This window comes from Gadus macrocephalus, chromosome 10 (assembly GCF_031168955.1).
Source record: "Gadus macrocephalus chromosome 10, ASM3116895v1".
Lineage (NCBI taxonomy): Eukaryota > Metazoa > Chordata > Actinopteri > Gadiformes > Gadidae > Gadus > Gadus macrocephalus.
In genome coordinates, this window is record NC_082391.1 from 10,843,323 (window position 1) to 10,860,868 (window position 17,546).

Consider the following 17,546-nt stretch of genomic DNA (forward strand, 5'->3'; position numbering starts at 1 on the left):
GGTGTGAACGCAGGGTAACGGTTTTTCAGTGAAAAGCATCCTGCTCGTGGAGTTTTCGTAGTGACAGGTGAAAACAACATGAACAACTGGGTAGATGATGTCAGGCACTGGCCAAAACTTACCGATGAAGGTAATTTATTGACAACGTAATGTATTAAAGGGGTAGTTCGGAATTTTGGACATAGGGCCTGATTCCCAAGTGAGCATTGGTATTCTATATCACTGGAGACAGTTTTCAACACATTTCATACAGTCCTTCTAGTTGCAGAGTTCGCTCGTGCTAGGCTAGGCAATGCTAGCCTGCTATTAAAAACATTACCCACTCCACAGTACACCCGAGGTAAATCAATTATAACGACAGACTATAAATCTAAATGTCTGTTTATAGAATAATGTTAGAAATAAAACCAACCTTCCATTGCATTGCATTTTGAGGGAATTGCGGGGTCTCAGCAGCAGTGTTTATATTCCTGTACGTAGGCTATGGCAGCGGCGGACTGATACCTAGGTTACCTGCCGCTGTCATTGCTACAAACGCAGAGTACAGTGAACGAAGGAATTCTATAAGCGTATTCAATTAACAAGATATGCCCACGTTTGGAGGAGTTAGCGATGCATCTGCTTTTGAAGACGATTATGAGGAATTTGTTGTATCCAACGAATCGTACATGTACGAGCCGGTGTTTTGATGTCCAAGCCAGCAGCAACAAGCCACAGTTGAGTCCTTTCTGGATCTCGCACTGGAAATTGGTGGAAACTTTGTGGTGCCCATCTGTACCGTTTATTTCTACAATTTCTAAAAGCACACTGAACCATCATGTTGCCTAGTCGTTCAATTGCGCTTCTGTCCCACGCTTCTCTGTTTACGTTCTTCTGTCGTGATTCGGTTACAAACCTAACCAGCGCATAGTAAAATTCCGCTTCTGCTGAGAAAGTAGTCCCTCGATGATTCATGCGATGCAAGGTTAGTTTTATTTCTAACATTATTCTATCAACACAGACATTTAAATCTATAGTCTGGCGTTATAATTGATTTACCTCGGGTGTACTGTGGAGTGGGTAAGACTGTTTTTAATAGCAGGCTAGCATTGCCCGTTGCCGTGTGCTAGCCTAGCACGAGCGAACTCTGCAACTAGAAGGACTGAATGAAATGTGTTGAAAACTGTCTCAGTGATATAGAATACCAATGCTCACTTGGGAATCAGGCCCTATGTCCAAAATTCCGAACAACCCCTTCAAGATGTGTATTGATTGATGACAACAATAAAACCTAGCTGCCATTATTAACTGTGTTTGCTAATATGTTCACAAGCTTCACAAGTTGCAAATAGCTAACCATGACCAGTTGTAGCAGTTGTAGGAATAAAATACATGTTCTTACAGGTATTCAGGATTATTTCATTAATCGTCTGGAATGCGATGAGCTGCAGAACTCAAACTTCAGGGCACTGATTGAAGGTCAGAATTATTTGAGCTCCGGATGGATTGGCCAGATACTACACGTCATCGCAGATCAGCTCATCATGTTAAAATGTGTCGTGAGGTTTTCACAGGCAGTGAACTCGTACCATAAGGTATCAGTAACCATACAGAGAGAAGATGGCAAAATTCTTGAATGTATGTGTGACTGCGTGGCCGGCCGAGGGAAGTGTTGTAGCCATACATCAGGACTACTGTACAAAATTAAAGATGCAACAGCAAGAGGATTCACAGGCCTGGCCTGCACAGACACAGCATGTGCCTGGAACCGGTCTACCTGTGACAATGTAGTGCCAGAGACTGTGGAAAATATGCAAACAGGTCCCAGAAAATGTATGAGTGTAATTTCTACTGCATTTGAGACAGATGAACATGTTATTGCACATTTGTCAGCATCAGACATGGTTGGGTTATGTATGATTCCTGGAACCATTTTGAATCATGTGTTTACTGCTCAGCCACAGACTGCACACACTGCAATAGGTCCACCTATTGAGCATACAATGTGTGCAGAACAAAAATGCACCCTTTGCAACACAATATTTGAAACTTATATAAAATGTGGGGAACAGGACAGGCAGAGATTAGAAACGGAGACCAAGGGCCAGAATAGTCAGCTGTGGCTGGACCAAAGACAAGTAAGAATCACCAGTAGTGAGGCATCTGAGGTACCAAAAAAGGCAGACCCAACAAACTGGGTTGAAAGAAAACTGAACACAAGGTTTTCTGGAAATGAGGCTACTAGGTACGGTCAACAAGCTGAGCCTTTGGCTAGACAATGTTTCGAGCAGACAACAGGGTTTACAGTGGAGACTACAGGCCTGGTTGTGCATGATCAAGAAAATTGGCTTGGTGCCAGTCTCGATGGCATAATCACAGATACTGACAGAGATACTATTCTAGAGATTAAGTGTCCCACAGCAAAAAAACTTGAAGCACATGGTGGCAGTCTACTAAAAATGATAGATTCCAACAAATACGATGTTAGATTGAGTGATGGAAAGTACATTCTGAGGGAAACAGCATCTGGGTTAGGGTACTACTATCAGGTCCAGGTGGCAATGCACTGTGCAAAAAAAAGGAATTGTAAATTTATGGTGTGGACCCCAAATGAACATGTGATCGTAGATGTACCCTACAACGAAGAGTGGACAATGAACAAAATCTGCCACCTGAAGAGGGTGTACTTTCAGCATCTGCTACCAGCAGTAGCAACAAGAATTGCACACGGGGTCATGAAAGTTTGTGGGCTCAAGTAGCTATTACACTTTAGATTAGAGATTAGATTAGGTTTTATCGATCCTTTTGGGATGACTCCCTCAAGGAAATTGATTGTCCAGTAGTTTACAGAAAGAAACACAACACAATATTAAATTATATACAATATAAGATAAACAATACACTCTTAGATAACTATAAAAAGTAAAATATAAATATATATATAAGTATAAATAAACAGTAAACAATAATTATAATAATAATAATAATAATATAAGATAAACAATAAACTCTTAACTAACTAACTATAAAAAGTAAACAAAAACAGTAAACAATAAACCCTTAGCTAATATAGAAAGAGATAATAATAGAAGTAAAACAGGATTCAAGTAAAATAAAAGATAAATGTAGAGAACTGTATAGAGGATTAATATAAATATAAATAAATAAATGTAAACATAAACATATATATACATATACACATGCACACACATATACACACATACACATATATATACATATACATATGTGCTCTACATATGTGCTCTATAATGTGCTCTTTAATGTGCTTTCACATGACAACTTACCGGTAATACACATAAAGAGTTTGACATTTGTTCACAGTTTAAACCTGTACATTTTAACTAATTACATTGTTGTCTGAAACTGTTGTTTGCTCTGTTGATTTTTCTGTTGAAATACAAATTAATATTTGGTATACTGTACACAGTTCAGGTGTTTCTTCTTCATTCAGTACTGTTACGGATTAACTGAGGTTGCAAATTACATAACCCTGCACAAATACTTACAATCTCATCAACACTTTGCACCCTACCACACATAACATTACACAAAATCTTAAAATTGTTCAGCCTTCGAATTGCTCGCTCAATGTGAATTCTGACATTCGCTAGGCGTCGCGTGGATGTCACCTCATGTTCAGACAGCTCCTTACGTCCACGTGTGAATGCAGGAAGAGCTAGACTCACTCCTGGAGGCAATATATCCATGATGGTGAATCCGCAATCTGCTAAAATCTCATCACCAGGGATCAGGTGATGAACAAAACCACTGTTCTTTGTTATGAAATTATCACTGGCCCTTTGTTGGGAAAAACGGTCTGTCTAGCTACTGGACCAGATAAAATGAGACGGAGAGGTAATAAATGTCTATCGGCACGAGGACCTTGGATTTATTAAGTAAAGTGGCAACGGTTACACAGAGTCATAAAGCGTGAGAAATCGAATATGTCTAAGTCCCTAATCAGCGCTGATGGTTCGTCTGGAGCTTCGCCTCCGTGGAAGGTCTGCTTCAGAAGAAGGTGAAGAGTCCCTGTGTGATGCAGTCTTATGCTGTATCCTCCTCTCGATGAGGTGTGTGCGTTTGAGGTGTGTGCGTTTGAGGTGTGTGCGGTTCTGTGTGTTTTGGCTCCCAGGCCCTGAGAGAGCTTCGTAACGGGGAGAGTTCCTCGTGTCTCCGGTGTGATAAATTAAAACGGGGAGTGCCCCCCCGAAGTGTCTCGTGTGTGATAATTTAATGTGGCTCTCAGGCCCCTAGTATGGGCAGAGGTATCTCTTGGTTCCTCCTAACGGGGAAGAGCTCTCAAAATGTCTCCTGTGTGATGAATTAATGTGGCTCTCCCGTTCTGGAGATGATACTGGTGCATTGTCTGAGTGTCCACCATCTGCCTGCCTGGGAGATGGGGCCTTCAGCTCCGGCCTTGACCTGACTATATATTATCATGTTTGTGTTATGTGTTCGTTGGGTTTAGAGCAAGAGTCGACTATATATTAATGTGCCTGCCATATGATGTGCTCATCAGGTTATTTTTCCCAACATATCCCCCTCAAGTCGTCGCAAGACGACTTTTACTCATTTGGGGTATGAGGGATAGGACTCCAGCACGGGACTACCATTATAACACCATTAGAAATAACAGAAAGAAGGCAAAATGATCATAAAAACAAACAACCATGAGCATGGGACTAAAACAACTCGCTGGACCGGGTGTATGGGGAACCACGTGGGAGAAACGCTACCCATGCTTCAGACATGGGTATGCCATACACACCCCACCTAGGGGGTGGCATCCACCCCGGCCTTACATCGCGAGCAGACAATACCAACAATACTGGCAGCAGATGATACACAACAAAACCAACACCAAACCATAACAACAACAACAAAATGCAACAACAAAACTAACAGTAAACAATAATGATATAAACAAAATGCAACAATCACACAAACACTACACAATAACAATCACAGGAAAGAAATGTAACCATGAAACGTGTCCCTAAATAATAATAATAATATCAGAAAGATATGAGGTAAACAACGAATGGCAATCCCCCTCAACCCATCCCTAGATGACCACACACTAAGGATGTGAGGAGGAGTTAGCTGGTCGTGTAACAATAAGCAATCACACGCATGGGGTATTCGGGGTAGGCCCGGGGCACGGGAACAACTGAAACCACGGAATAGTCCTGAGCGTCATCACGGGCAGGTGGACGCAAGGCGCCACCTGAGCATTAGACCCTTTTATTCAACTGCGCTCAGGACCTCATCTGATAAACGGGCAATCAAGGCCCCTGGAATCTCGCCCGTGTGTATCCCCGAGCTCCATCATGTTCTCCAGCCGGATCAGGTCGGGCCCCTCTGGCGGTCCCTCGTCCAAACTCTCCGGTGTATACTCGATCCCCAGGTAAGCTTGGATGGCACCTGCTGCACCTGTAGCGCCCATCGCTCATTGGGCTCTCCATCCATCCTGTGAAGGGGTCATTAATGCCGGAGCTCTCTGCCAACTCTAATCTGAGGGACTGTAACCCTGCCAGCACCCTGGCCACCGACCCATCCGGTGCTGTGTTATTGGGGATAAAAGTACAACATGTCGTCTTCATCATCCCACACACCCCTCCGTGCTCTGCCAATAGCATATCTATATCTATATAGTCCCTTGACCTTATCCGTGGAAAAATTGACAAAACGTTGCTGATTATAGTATATATTATTTATCCAATCAACATTTTTGTTAATAGTGGACCACCAAAACAGGACTGATTCAAACCCTGCCAAAATTTGATTGCATCATTCTTGGGTAGTTCGTCGGCTCCGGGCGTGTCTGGCTCCTCCTCTGGCCCTGGAACTTTGTGTTTCTCTTGCTGGAATTACAAACTTATGTGCAACAGTTAGATGTTCAAACATATTTTCCTTAATTCTATTTCTAATTACTCTAATGGAAGTCCCTTTTGGGACCCTCAAATGTTAAGTGAAGGCATGGGTCGACCCTTAAGCATTTCATGCGGGGTTAGATGCGTCGTTCTGTTAGTTTTCATGCGATAACTCATTAGTGTCAGTCGTAGTGCATTAGTCCTTTAATTTAGTACTCTAATTTAACTTTGTTAATCTTCGTCTCAAGCGTCCCATTCCTCTCCCCACCATACCTTGTGGTTTGAGGATTGGGGCGTAATCTAGTCTTTATTTGACATGCAAATGTTGAATCACTTGTTTGAGTGTTCTCTGAATAAACGTTTTGTCTGAGCTTATTTCTGACGGAATTCCAAACCTTGTCATGACTTCTCTAGTCCGAAACTTGATTACTGTAGTCGCACTTTGGTCTTTTGATGGGACTGCTTCTACCCATCTGTTGAACACTGTATTTCACACTCATTTAGCTGGATGTCAATCATTGTTTGCAAGTATGGTGAAGAAAAACCTTGTTTTCTAATTATTATTATTATTATTATTATTATATTATTTTTTATATATATATATTATTATTATTTTTAATTCTCCTCAATACCTCCCCCCTTGGGCAATGGTCAAAACCATGCACATTAAATGATAAGCAAATCTAAGAACGCCGTTGGTGCAACCAACGTCGAAACGTCTAACCTTAACCATCAGCAAACTAAAACCAATCTTTTGGGAAGGGAAATCGAAACCAGTATGTCCAAAACCAAAGCCCAATATGGGTGGGTTTACCATCAGCCGCCGGAGACCACGCTGTTCCAAAGTCATGCACTAAACCGAAAAACGTACATGCGTTAGTGGCCTTCTATACCACAAAGGTAAAATAAAATAAAACGCGACATGCCCCGTTCCAAGACCACCTCTGCTGCCAGAGCTGACATATCTGACTCCTGTTCCTCCTCCACCCTACACCCCACCCGGCACTTCCTATGATTGTTGCAGCTCGTGACTTCATGATCAAGTAAGCCAGTGTCCACAGCGACTCTGCCAAGTAATCGTGACTGTGCCTGCCTTAGGTCGTCCCGGGTGTCAAGGTGGGATCTTACCCGTCGTTGGCTAACCAGCCTTCCATACTGGCTCGCTGCAGGATGCCATACCTGGGATACAATCAATCCCCACCTATATGGTGGTATAGATCGCAAAGTGGAGGGATGGAGACAGAGTCTTCAGCCCCATCTGTTCTATGCAGCCAAGTGTGTGCGTATTGGATACACATCAGGGAAATTATAAAACAAAAGGTAATTTATCAGAGCTAAAATTATTGCAGCAGCAGTAGTGGCATTTGAATGGTAAACCCACGCTCCAACATGCAAATGTTGAATCACTTAAAACCACTACTTCCGAATCCAAATTGACAACATAGCATGTAGGACCCCTTCCCAGCAGATGTGGCTTCAATCCACCTGTCATCCTTGACCAAAGAGATACACCCCATATTGTAATAGGTGTAGTCCTACTTGTAATCAGTTTATCAAGATTACTTTATTTTATTTTATTATTATTCTCCTTCTTTATCATATCCATATTTATTCAATTATTCTTTCCTGTGTGAAAATAATATGAATCACTTAGTTAATAGCAACACCTTCTTTAGTCCAATTGCATTAGATTATCATCACTGTTGTCCTATTAAAGTATCAACGTTATTGTCCTTTTAACCTCCTCATGAACTTTGATGTTCTTCATCCTGAATGGTAACTGTGTCAGGATGTTCATCATCCTTAATAAAAAACAAAACTAAAACTAAACTTAAAGAAAAACAAATTAGCCATAATGTGAATATCCGCTGCGTGTCTCCCTGTGACTCTCTCCCTCCTTCGGGAGAACACGCTCTCTCTCCCTCCTCAGTACGGGGTGCTGTTTGGTGCAAGACAACAGATAAGGGTGGAATGTGGCTTCTCTCTCTCTCTGCGTGTCTCCCTCCCACGTTGGGTGCGGCCATAACGCCTTGAAAGCGAGCGTGCTCTGGGGGCTGGGTGTGAGAGAAACCATGGGTAGTTCCTTTTCTCGGCCAGCAGAGGGGTTGTTCAGGTGAAACCTATGGACAGAGACTACAAAGAACTTCAAACATGGCAGACAGGGAACTACAAATTTATCAAAGCCTGAAAACTCAACAGAGCTCTACCTGCATTCCTTGGATATGTGGTATTTTATGGCGTATGGCCACCACACGCTTTCAGTTGAACACACTCTATTTCCTTTCTCTGTACTGTGTGTTAGTGTGTCTCTCTGTACTGCCTGAATGGTGTAGGTCGACAAATGGGGGGGGAAATGTGTTCTCTCTCTCTCACCCTTCCTCGCTCCCCTTAGGGTCAAGCAGCAGCTAGGACCGTTAACAGATAAGCCTGGAATGCAACATCCTCAACTCTCCATCATGGAACAAGGCCTAATAACTATCTCTCACACACAAAAAGATCCTTCTGTCCCTTCATTCACTAATAACTTTTCACTTTATTATATATAACTTAATACTGCTCCCCCTTTCCAAATTTCTATATACACAAAACTAGAAGCTGACCACTGAAATTGGTACAGGCCTCGTCAGGCCGAACCAAAACACCCTCACAGGTTTTAACTTCCATACAATTCTAGGGAGGGGAACTACAACATGAGGTGGAGTAGAGGACTTCAAATATGGTGGACGGGGACCTCAAATGGGAGGACTACACATATGGGAAAGGGGATTACACTCTGGGCCTGAAAACCATACAGAGCCCCTTCTCGTGGTCCTGAAACAACCGTTCATTGTTAGAAAAACACGCACTCTATCGCTACCTCCAACTGTCTAGAGGGAAAATGGTCCCTCTCGATCGTCCTCCGACCTTAGCTCTCCTTGTCTATCTCTCTCGCTCCTTCTCACACAAACACACACACACACACCTAAACAGACCTTTCTCATTCTGTCTCCTCCAAACGCACACACAGAAACATCACCTCTTGCGTACACGCGCACAGAGACGCACACAGCCTTTCTCACTCTGTCTCCTCTAAACGCACACACAGAGACATATCAACAGACCTCTCGTTCTGTCTCCCGCAGACGCACACACGTAGTTTATCTATGCGACATGTCCAGTAGTAATTCAAAGAAACACAGTAAAAGAGATATCACTTATCCTTGTCAACTTATCTAGGTCTAGTTTGTAACGGGTCCAACAGTAAATGGAAGCAACGCCGTAAAAGGTTATTTGTCATTTGTCAATTTATCTAAGTCCGCAGGTTAAGCCATAGACCGAAGCAATACGTCAGAGAGACATTATTCATTATTATCAATCTATCTATTCTTTCCTTTACCCGTTTTAACGGGTCAAGATAGAGCGGGCCACGCATACACACCCACTGATTCACTCACAGATTCCCTCTTTCTCGCAGACGCACACAGAAACATATCAACAGACTTCTCATTCTGTGTCCCGCGCCCACAATCATCAGACACGGCAAAATAGCGTTGAGCACAACAAAGCAAGCAAGCGCTGCACACATAGCGTTGAGCATAACAAAGCAAGGAAACGCTGCACACACACACCCGGGTTATCATTGAATGATTTATTTCTATATTTAGCCGGCTCACAGATATGCTTGTTCTCTTTTTTTTTTTTTTTTTTTTTTCTCTGGGCCTCTTACACACACACACAGCCACCCCGTCTCTCTCTCTCTCTCACTCGCGCATACACACACTGTCTCTCTGTGTGTCACTCGTGCCCCAGGCATACGGTTCCCTCTGCAAAGGGACTCTAACCTTCTTACCACATAGAATTATTTAATACACATTTATTACTTGGCCATCGGTAGTCTTGTATCACTATGACCGATTATTATAGGCCCTAGTGTTTTTCTTCTCATTCCCTCTGGATTCCACCCGCGGTCCAGGCATCCCTCCGGGTCCACTCTTGGCCCAGGCATTTATCACTAGGCCATCGGTAGTCTTGTATCACTATGACCGATTATTATAGGCCCTAGTGTTTTTCTTCTCATTCCCTCTGGATTCCACCCGCGGTCCAGGCATCCCTCCGGGTCCACTCTTGGCCCAGGCATTTATCACTAGGCCATCGGTAGTCTTGTATCACTATGATAGATTATTATAGGCCCTAGTGTTTTTCTTCTTATTCCCTCTGGATTCCACCCGCGGTCCAGGCAACCCTCCGGGTCCACTCTTGGCCCAGGCATTTATCACTAGGCCATCGGTAGTCTTGTATCACTATGACCGATTATTATAGGCCCTATGGTCTCGAGGGTATTCTTTCACCATGCAACGAGCCGATATTCGATGTGTCACGCGTTCAGGGTCAATCGGATTTAGGGGGAAATACTGGGATGCAGTCCTATTCGTCCCCACGAGATATCCCGTAGCGAACCGCTCTCACAGTCTCACCTCCTAATGTGATTCCTATATAACTATGCAGAGTTTGGATTTTATCAACAGGTTCTGCCTACCTTTTGTTGGGCGCGCGCGAGGTGAGACTGCAGGAATCGGTCCGGTGCTCCGGGGTCCCGAGGTCGTGCCGCTCTCCGTCTCTCGTTTCCCAGTTGCGTGTTCAATTCAGAAAAAATCACGTCGTGGGTCACCAAATTTGTTGGGAAAAACGGTCTGTCTAGCTACTGGACCAGATAAAATGAGACGGAGAGGTAATAAATGTCTATCGGCACGAGGACCTTGGATTTATTAAGTAAAGTGGCAACGGTTATACAGAGTCATAAAGCGTGAGAAATCGAATATGTCTAAGTCCCTAATCAGCGCTGATGGTTCGTCTGGAGCTTCGCCTCCGTGGAAGGTCTGCTTCAGAAGAAGGTGAAGAGTCCCTGTGTGATGCAGTCTTATGCTGTATCCTCCTCTCGATGAGGTGTGTGCGTTTGAGGTGTGTGCGTTTGAGGTGTGTGCGTTTGAGGTGTGTGCGGTTCTGTGTGTTTTGGCTCCCAGGCCCTGAGAGAGCTTCGTAACGGGGAGAGTTCCTCGTGTCTCCGGTGTGATAAATTAAAACGGGGAGTGCCCCCCCGAAGTGTCTCGTGTGTGATAATTTAATGTGGCTCTCAGGCCCCTAGTATGGGCAGAGGTATCTCTTGGTTCCTCCTAACGGGGAAGAGCTCTCAAAATGTCTCCTGTGTGATAAATTAATGTGGCTCTCCCGTTCTGGAGATGATACTGGTGCATTGTCTGAGTGTCCACCATCTGCCTGCCTGGGAGATGGGGCCTTCAGCTCCGGCCTTGACCTGACTATATATTATCATGTTTGTGTTATGTGTTCGTTGGGTTTAGAGCAAGAGTCGACTATATATTAATGTGCCTGCCATATGATGTGCTCATCAGGTTATTTTTCCCAACACCTTCCACCAAAAGGTTTTGATACAAACATGACATAGCCATTGGGGGCAATACAGTATAGGAGTTTATATGTGTTATGATGTTTGTAATTACTATAGGTTTGTGATCTTTTTCTTAAATTCCGTGGCCTTTGTACAAAGACCTCAGTACAGTCAATGATGCATGTAGCTTTAGGATAATTTTGGTGAAATGACTTGGGCCTGATTCTGTTCAGCGTATCCCTGGGCAACCAAGCAATCACCTATTTCCTCATAAAGCTGGCAAGGATTGGTCTCCAAAATGTAAATATTTCAGATGCCGTGCTTCTACTCACCCCAAATCGTTTACCCAAGTCAGTAAACAATAAACTCAAACGGAGTCTCATTAAAACAAGCAAAAGCTGTTGATGGACGGCCAATTTGGTATTAAGTGGTTGTGAGCAAAAAGTTAACAAGGCTAGCAAAAGTTGCCAGAAACTGTCAGCACATAAACCTGTATAAAATATTAAGTCTTTCTTGTTTAAATCATGTGCTGATACTGACGGTGTTGGATCCGTTTGAGTGCCACAGTCCTTCAGCCGCTTGTTACCGCTGCTGAAACTGTAGTTGTGATCACATAGATCTGGCCACTGGGTTCCGACATCACAATTCTGCAGAGGCATATTCTCCAAATTCCCAACATCCACATCTGTTTCCATAGCTTCAGGTTCAGCTTCAGGTTCAGTAGTTGAGTTCAGGTGCAATGGCTGAAGACATCTTCTTTTGGGGGGAGGTCTAGCTGTTGTTATCTAAAGGGATAAAAAGAAGAGAGATGTGCATTAGTTAAACATGACAATCAAGCATATTTAAATCAACGAAATGCAATGCAATAATATGGCTATCCAAGAGACCTACTTACATGACATTCATAACCCATGATCAACACAGGATAGGGGTTTTCTCTTGTGGGTCGTCCGTCAGGAAAATGTATCCCACAAACCTTAGAGTGATGAAGATAAATACATAATGAGCAATGCATTGGTTGTAAAAGTACTTCTCAAATAAGTGTGAACAAGACAGCACTTTAAATACTATAGCACTCTGCACTTTCTCTTATTTAACGTCAAACATTGACGTTAAAAAGCTTCAGCTTTGTTTTCGCCTGTGACTATCGATATTGCTAGCAAACTTAGCTAGCGCTGTTTCACTGTATGTTACACCCACTGCATGCAACCTGTGGCATTAACAGATTGGACAGTCAGAGCCAAACTTACCCAAGTGTTCTTGTTTGGCTGGAAGCCATCTCGGTTAATGTATTTCAACCACTTTTGACGCACATCTTGGTCCTCCGCTCGACCAGGAATTCGATGCAATCCATAAGGCTGTATACATGGGCAGTCAACGTGGAGCAAAGGTTTGTGAATTTCACAAGCGGCTTTAAGCCAAGCCTGTATTTTCACACTGTTGTTAAAACAGCCGACCACACAACATGTTCTTCCCGGCATAATTGGACAGCTTATGCACTAAAAAACCCGAAAGAAAAAGGAGAAACTTATCGCATCAGCAACAACCGCCTACGGGGACCAACACCTACTTCCTTAGCAAAACACGGCAAGTCACGTGATTCCAGCAACTCAGCAATGGCGGCGCTACTTTACTTCCTGTTTCGCCGGATTAGTGTATAAAACTAAAGATCAGACACAATCACTGACTGAAGATTATGCAAGTAAAAAGTATATTTCTCGCTAGAAATGTTATTAGAAACACGTTTAACGGTGAATCGATCCTAAAATATTGCATTTCCCATTCAGATAATAAGGATTAATAAAGATCATACACATTCACTGACTGAAGATTATTCAAGGAAAAAGTACATTTCTCACTAGAAATGTCATCAGAAACACGTTTAATGGTGAATCTGTCAAACAAATCAATCGACAATAGTTGCATAACGTGACGGCATCACCGTTGCTAGACATTGATTTCCTTTCGTCTATATCCGACGGTGAGGGATTAACATGAATGTCTATCTGGCGTTGAAAAACGATAGTTACGTATGTAACTACGGTTCTATGAATCCTGGATGACCGCCAGAGGCGGTGCTTTAAGCACTGGATTTATCCGTCTCGCGCATGCGCAGTTCGAGTACCTAATATCAACAAAGTCACCTGTGACCCCTGATGAGCTCCGGACAGCCTATATCTTCCGGTGACATCAGAGGATCTGTTCCTGCAGAATCTTCTCGCGAGTACACAAGGATTCTGAGTGACAGAGCGCTCTGGCGGTCATCCAGGATTCATAGAACCGTAGTTACATACGTAACTATCGTTCTATTTCATCCTTACTGACCGCCAGAGGCGGTGCTTTAAGCACTGGATGGCTCATACCAACAAGGTCACGAGGAACTCCAACACCTACCTCATTGAGAGGGAATAGCAGAGTCGGGCAACAGGACCACGGCCAACGGATGGGGAGTGGCAACGTTCACCCGGTAGAACCTGGAAAAGGTACATGGTGATGCATCACAGATGTCTTCCAGGGGCACGCCCCGCAGGGCAGCCCATGACGTTGAGACAGCCCTGGTAGAGTGGCACCTGACCCCGGATGGCAGGGGGTGACCACCTCCTTTATAGGCATGGGTGATGACGTCCACAACCCAATGAGACAATCGCTGCTTGGAGAGAGCACAGCCCCTCCTAGGACCACCATAGCAGAGGAAGAGCTGGTCCGAGCGTCTGATGCCTGCGGTCGCAGCTACGTACGCTCTCAGAGCTTGCACAGGACACAGCAGTTTGAACCTGTCCTCCCCTTCCGAGGCAACAAATTGTGCCAGGCGGACAGGTCGGTTGAGGTTCGACGATGACAGAACCTTCGGCAGGAAAGCTGGATTCGGCCACAGGGTAACCCCTGAGCCATCCGAGTTCCACCTCAGACATGAGTCACTCACGGACAGAGCATGAAGCTCCCCGACGCACTTCACTGACGCGATGGCGAGGAGAAAGGCAGTTTTAGTGGAGACCCACTTCAGCTCCACCTGAGCCAGGGGTTCAAAAGGAGGCAAGCATAAAGCATCGAGCACCAGGTGCAGATCCCATACTGGGGCACGCTGTGCTCGTGGGGGTCGTAACCGCAACGCCCCCTTCAAAAAAAGGGCCACCAATCTGTGGCCCCCCACTGTGTCATTGTCTACTCGAGCATGTCTGGAGGAGATGGCTGCCACGTATACCCTCAGAGTAGCTGGGGCCCGGCCGCCATCCAGGAGTGACTGGAGGAACTCCAAAATCATTGGAACTGAACAATGCACAGGGTCCTCAGCCCTGTCTGAACACCATGCCGTAAATAGCTGCCACCTATTCTCATACTGCGCCCGGGTAGAAGGCGCCCTGGCATTCAGTATGGTATTGCAGACATCGTCTGAGCACTCCGTCAGCAGCGGGTTGGGCCCTGCAGCGGCCAGACCCATAGCTGTAGGCAACGAGGGTCGGGATGCCAGACCTTGCCCTGTAACTGTGACAGGAGATCCTTCCTGTCGGGAAGGCGCTGTGGTGAACTGCTGCAGAGCCTGCGCAGCAGTGGAAACCATGTTCTCCCTGGCCAGAAGGGGGCTACCAACAGCAGTCTGTGACCCTGCTGGAGGACCCTCTGTAGCGTCGGAAAAATCAGAGGGATTGGTGGAAAGGCATAGAGGGGACCCTCTGGCCAATCGTGGGCGAGAGCATCCTGACCCAGAGGGCTGCTCTCCTCTGTCCAGGAGAACCACAGGGGGCAATGGGCAGCATATGGGACCTGAGGCTGCCCCGAGGGCAGCCGCTCAGGGGCCCGAAAGGCCTGTGCCTGCTGCTGAGCAGGCTGTGGACGTGGGCGCTGAGACCTAAGGTAGCCACTGGGGTGAGCCTGTGGGTGATAGCTGCGCTGTGGGGCAGCTGAAGAACCTCTAGGCCTGCTAGGAGGAGGCACACTCCTTTGAAGCACAGATAGATGCTCGCGAGTCTTCCTGGCCTGGACTGTTCGCTCAAGCGCCTCTAGAGCTGCAGAGCCAAACAGCTCCCCAGGTTCAACTGGAACACTGCGGAGGGTTCTCCTGCACGCCTCAGTAAGAGGAGACTGTGCCAACCAAACCTGGCGGCGAGCCTGGACGAGAGTGGACATCACCCGCCCCAACTCTCTGGACATCAGTGCGAACGCCTGCAAAGAAGCGTCACTGAAATCGTGGGCCGGAGCACCCACTGCAACCTCCTGCAGGGATGCTGACAGAGCGAGCATCAGGTGGGACATAGAATTGCCTATGCGTCCCATGCGTGCCGCTGCGTCATAGGCTTTGGAGAGCAAGTCATCAGTAACCCGACACTGGGGACGAGGACACCTCGCATCCGGTCTTAGAGCCTCATCAGGTGAGACAATTAGAGCGGCTATGGTTGGCTCAACTGCTGGCATGCGGTCCAAGCCAAACTTGGGTGCATCCTGCATGGCTGCCAGTGACCGACCGTCGGATGTTGCATGAGAGTGGGCTCTAGGATCCCTCCAGCATGCATGCAATTCCCTCAGATACTCCTCCGATGGAGGCACGGTAAAGCTGGCGGGGGCTGGGCCACGCCTGAAGAAAGCACTGGCCGGAGCCGGCTGCGCTTGTGGCACGTCTAGCTGCAGACTGGCCAGGGCCATACGAATGATGGCTCCCATTGAGTTGTCCTCAGAAGCACTAGTAGAGCTGTGGGTCGAAGGACGGGAGCACGCTGCGGAGGCACGGGAGGCTGCGTCCTGTAGGACCCCATCCGGCTCGTATTCAGCAAACTCGGCAGCCGACGCTGCCAGAGAAAGCACATCTTCCTCCGGCTCCAAGGTGGCTGCCGGAGGAGCAAGAGCACCTGGCCCCCCTGCACCAGTCCCAGCCTGAAAGGCTGGGAAGAGGCACTTCATGCTTTCGAGCTCTGCCGTCTATTGGCCTACCTTGGAGGCAAGCCCGGACTCCCTAACCTTCTTCCTAGAAGTGGGGCCTGCGGTCACCGCAGCCCGACGTTTGGAGCGAACATCCTGGGCTGGATTACGTCGCTGGGCTGGGGGCAACAGTTCGGGGGACGAAACGAGGCCCAACCGTTGTTCCACCTCAGCTAATCTAGCAACTCTAACTGCCCGAGGCATAAAAGTGCAGTTCATGCAGGGATCATCTGAAAGACCCTCCTTCAGATGCCCGAGGCCAAGGCATGAGGGACACAAATCATGGCCATCCACAATCTGCAGAGGAGCCATACAGGCCGAGCATGAGTGGTCGCCAACCATGTTGACAACCAGAAAAAATAACACTTTATAAAGCAAGAAAAACAATAGACACTGGGAGAGGGGGCGAAAACACAACCTTCACCAATGGATATATGAACAGAAAAAACCCCAGACAAGTTAGCCTCAGCGGGAACGCTGCTACCAACTACAGTCACACCTCTGCTGGGAGCGGGAGCGAGAGCACTGCCTTCACCAGTTGAGGGTAGCGGTCAGAACGAAACGTAGATAATAATAAGTGCAGTATAAATGCCGGGAGAGGGAGCGAAAGCACAGCCTTCACCGACAAATATTGGCGGGATAACAGCCCAGACAGTTAGCCTCAGCGGGAGCACTGCTACTAACTACAAGGCTAAATATAACTATAAATGCTGGGAGCGGGAGCGAAAACACTGCCTTCACCAGTTAACACAAAGCGGGCACAACCGAGTTGGCACCGAGGTAAAACGTACCTAAGCCGGGAGTGGGAGCGCACACACTGCCGTCACCAATAGCAACGATACACAACTTGAAAATTAAGTGATAAGCGCAATACAAACGCTGGGAGAAATTAAATGATAAGCCGGGAGAGGGAGCGGGTACACTGCCTTCACCGAAACACGAAATTATAACAAAGTAAATTTATCCAGCCGAGGGAGATGCGTTCCACGCAATCCGAACCTCTCGGCGGGTCCGTTGCGGCCTTTGGAGGGTGAGCAGCTCACGGCTCCGACAAGTGTCGCAAGGCCACCAGCAACGAACGATCAATGATAATAATATCCAATTAGCTTTTAGCTAGCAAGGTGATACGATACCTGCGAAGCGAGAAGATGAAAGGAACAGATCCTCTGATGTCACCGGAAGATATAGGCTGTCCGGAGCTCATCAGGGGTCACAGGTGACTTTGTTGATATTAGGTACTCGAACTGCGCATGCGCGAGACGGATAAATCCAGTGCTTAAAGCACCGCCTCTGGCGGTCAGTAAGGATGAAATAGAACGACGAAAAAGGTACCCATTTTTCGTCTGAAATTGACGCCAGGGATCCTTGGCCATGCGTCA

General features: G+C 46.2%; 1 long non-coding RNA gene across 2 annotated transcripts; it reads right to left on the reverse strand.

Annotated features, from left to right (window-relative positions):
• Positions 1-2,967: 2,967 nt before the first annotated feature.
• LOC132466342 (uncharacterized) lies at positions 2,968-12,914 on the reverse strand. Of its 2 annotated transcripts, XR_009527831.1 has the most exons (4): positions 12,507-12,914; positions 12,152-12,232; positions 11,278-12,041; positions 2,968-3,798 (listed from the first exon to the last, which is right to left on the reverse strand). It is a non-coding gene; the product is annotated as an uncharacterized LOC132466342 (long non-coding RNA). The 2 variants fall into 2 exon arrangements; XR_009527830.1 differs by having other exon boundaries at positions 12,152-12,914.
• Between the last annotated feature and the right edge of the window lie 4,632 nt (positions 12,915-17,546).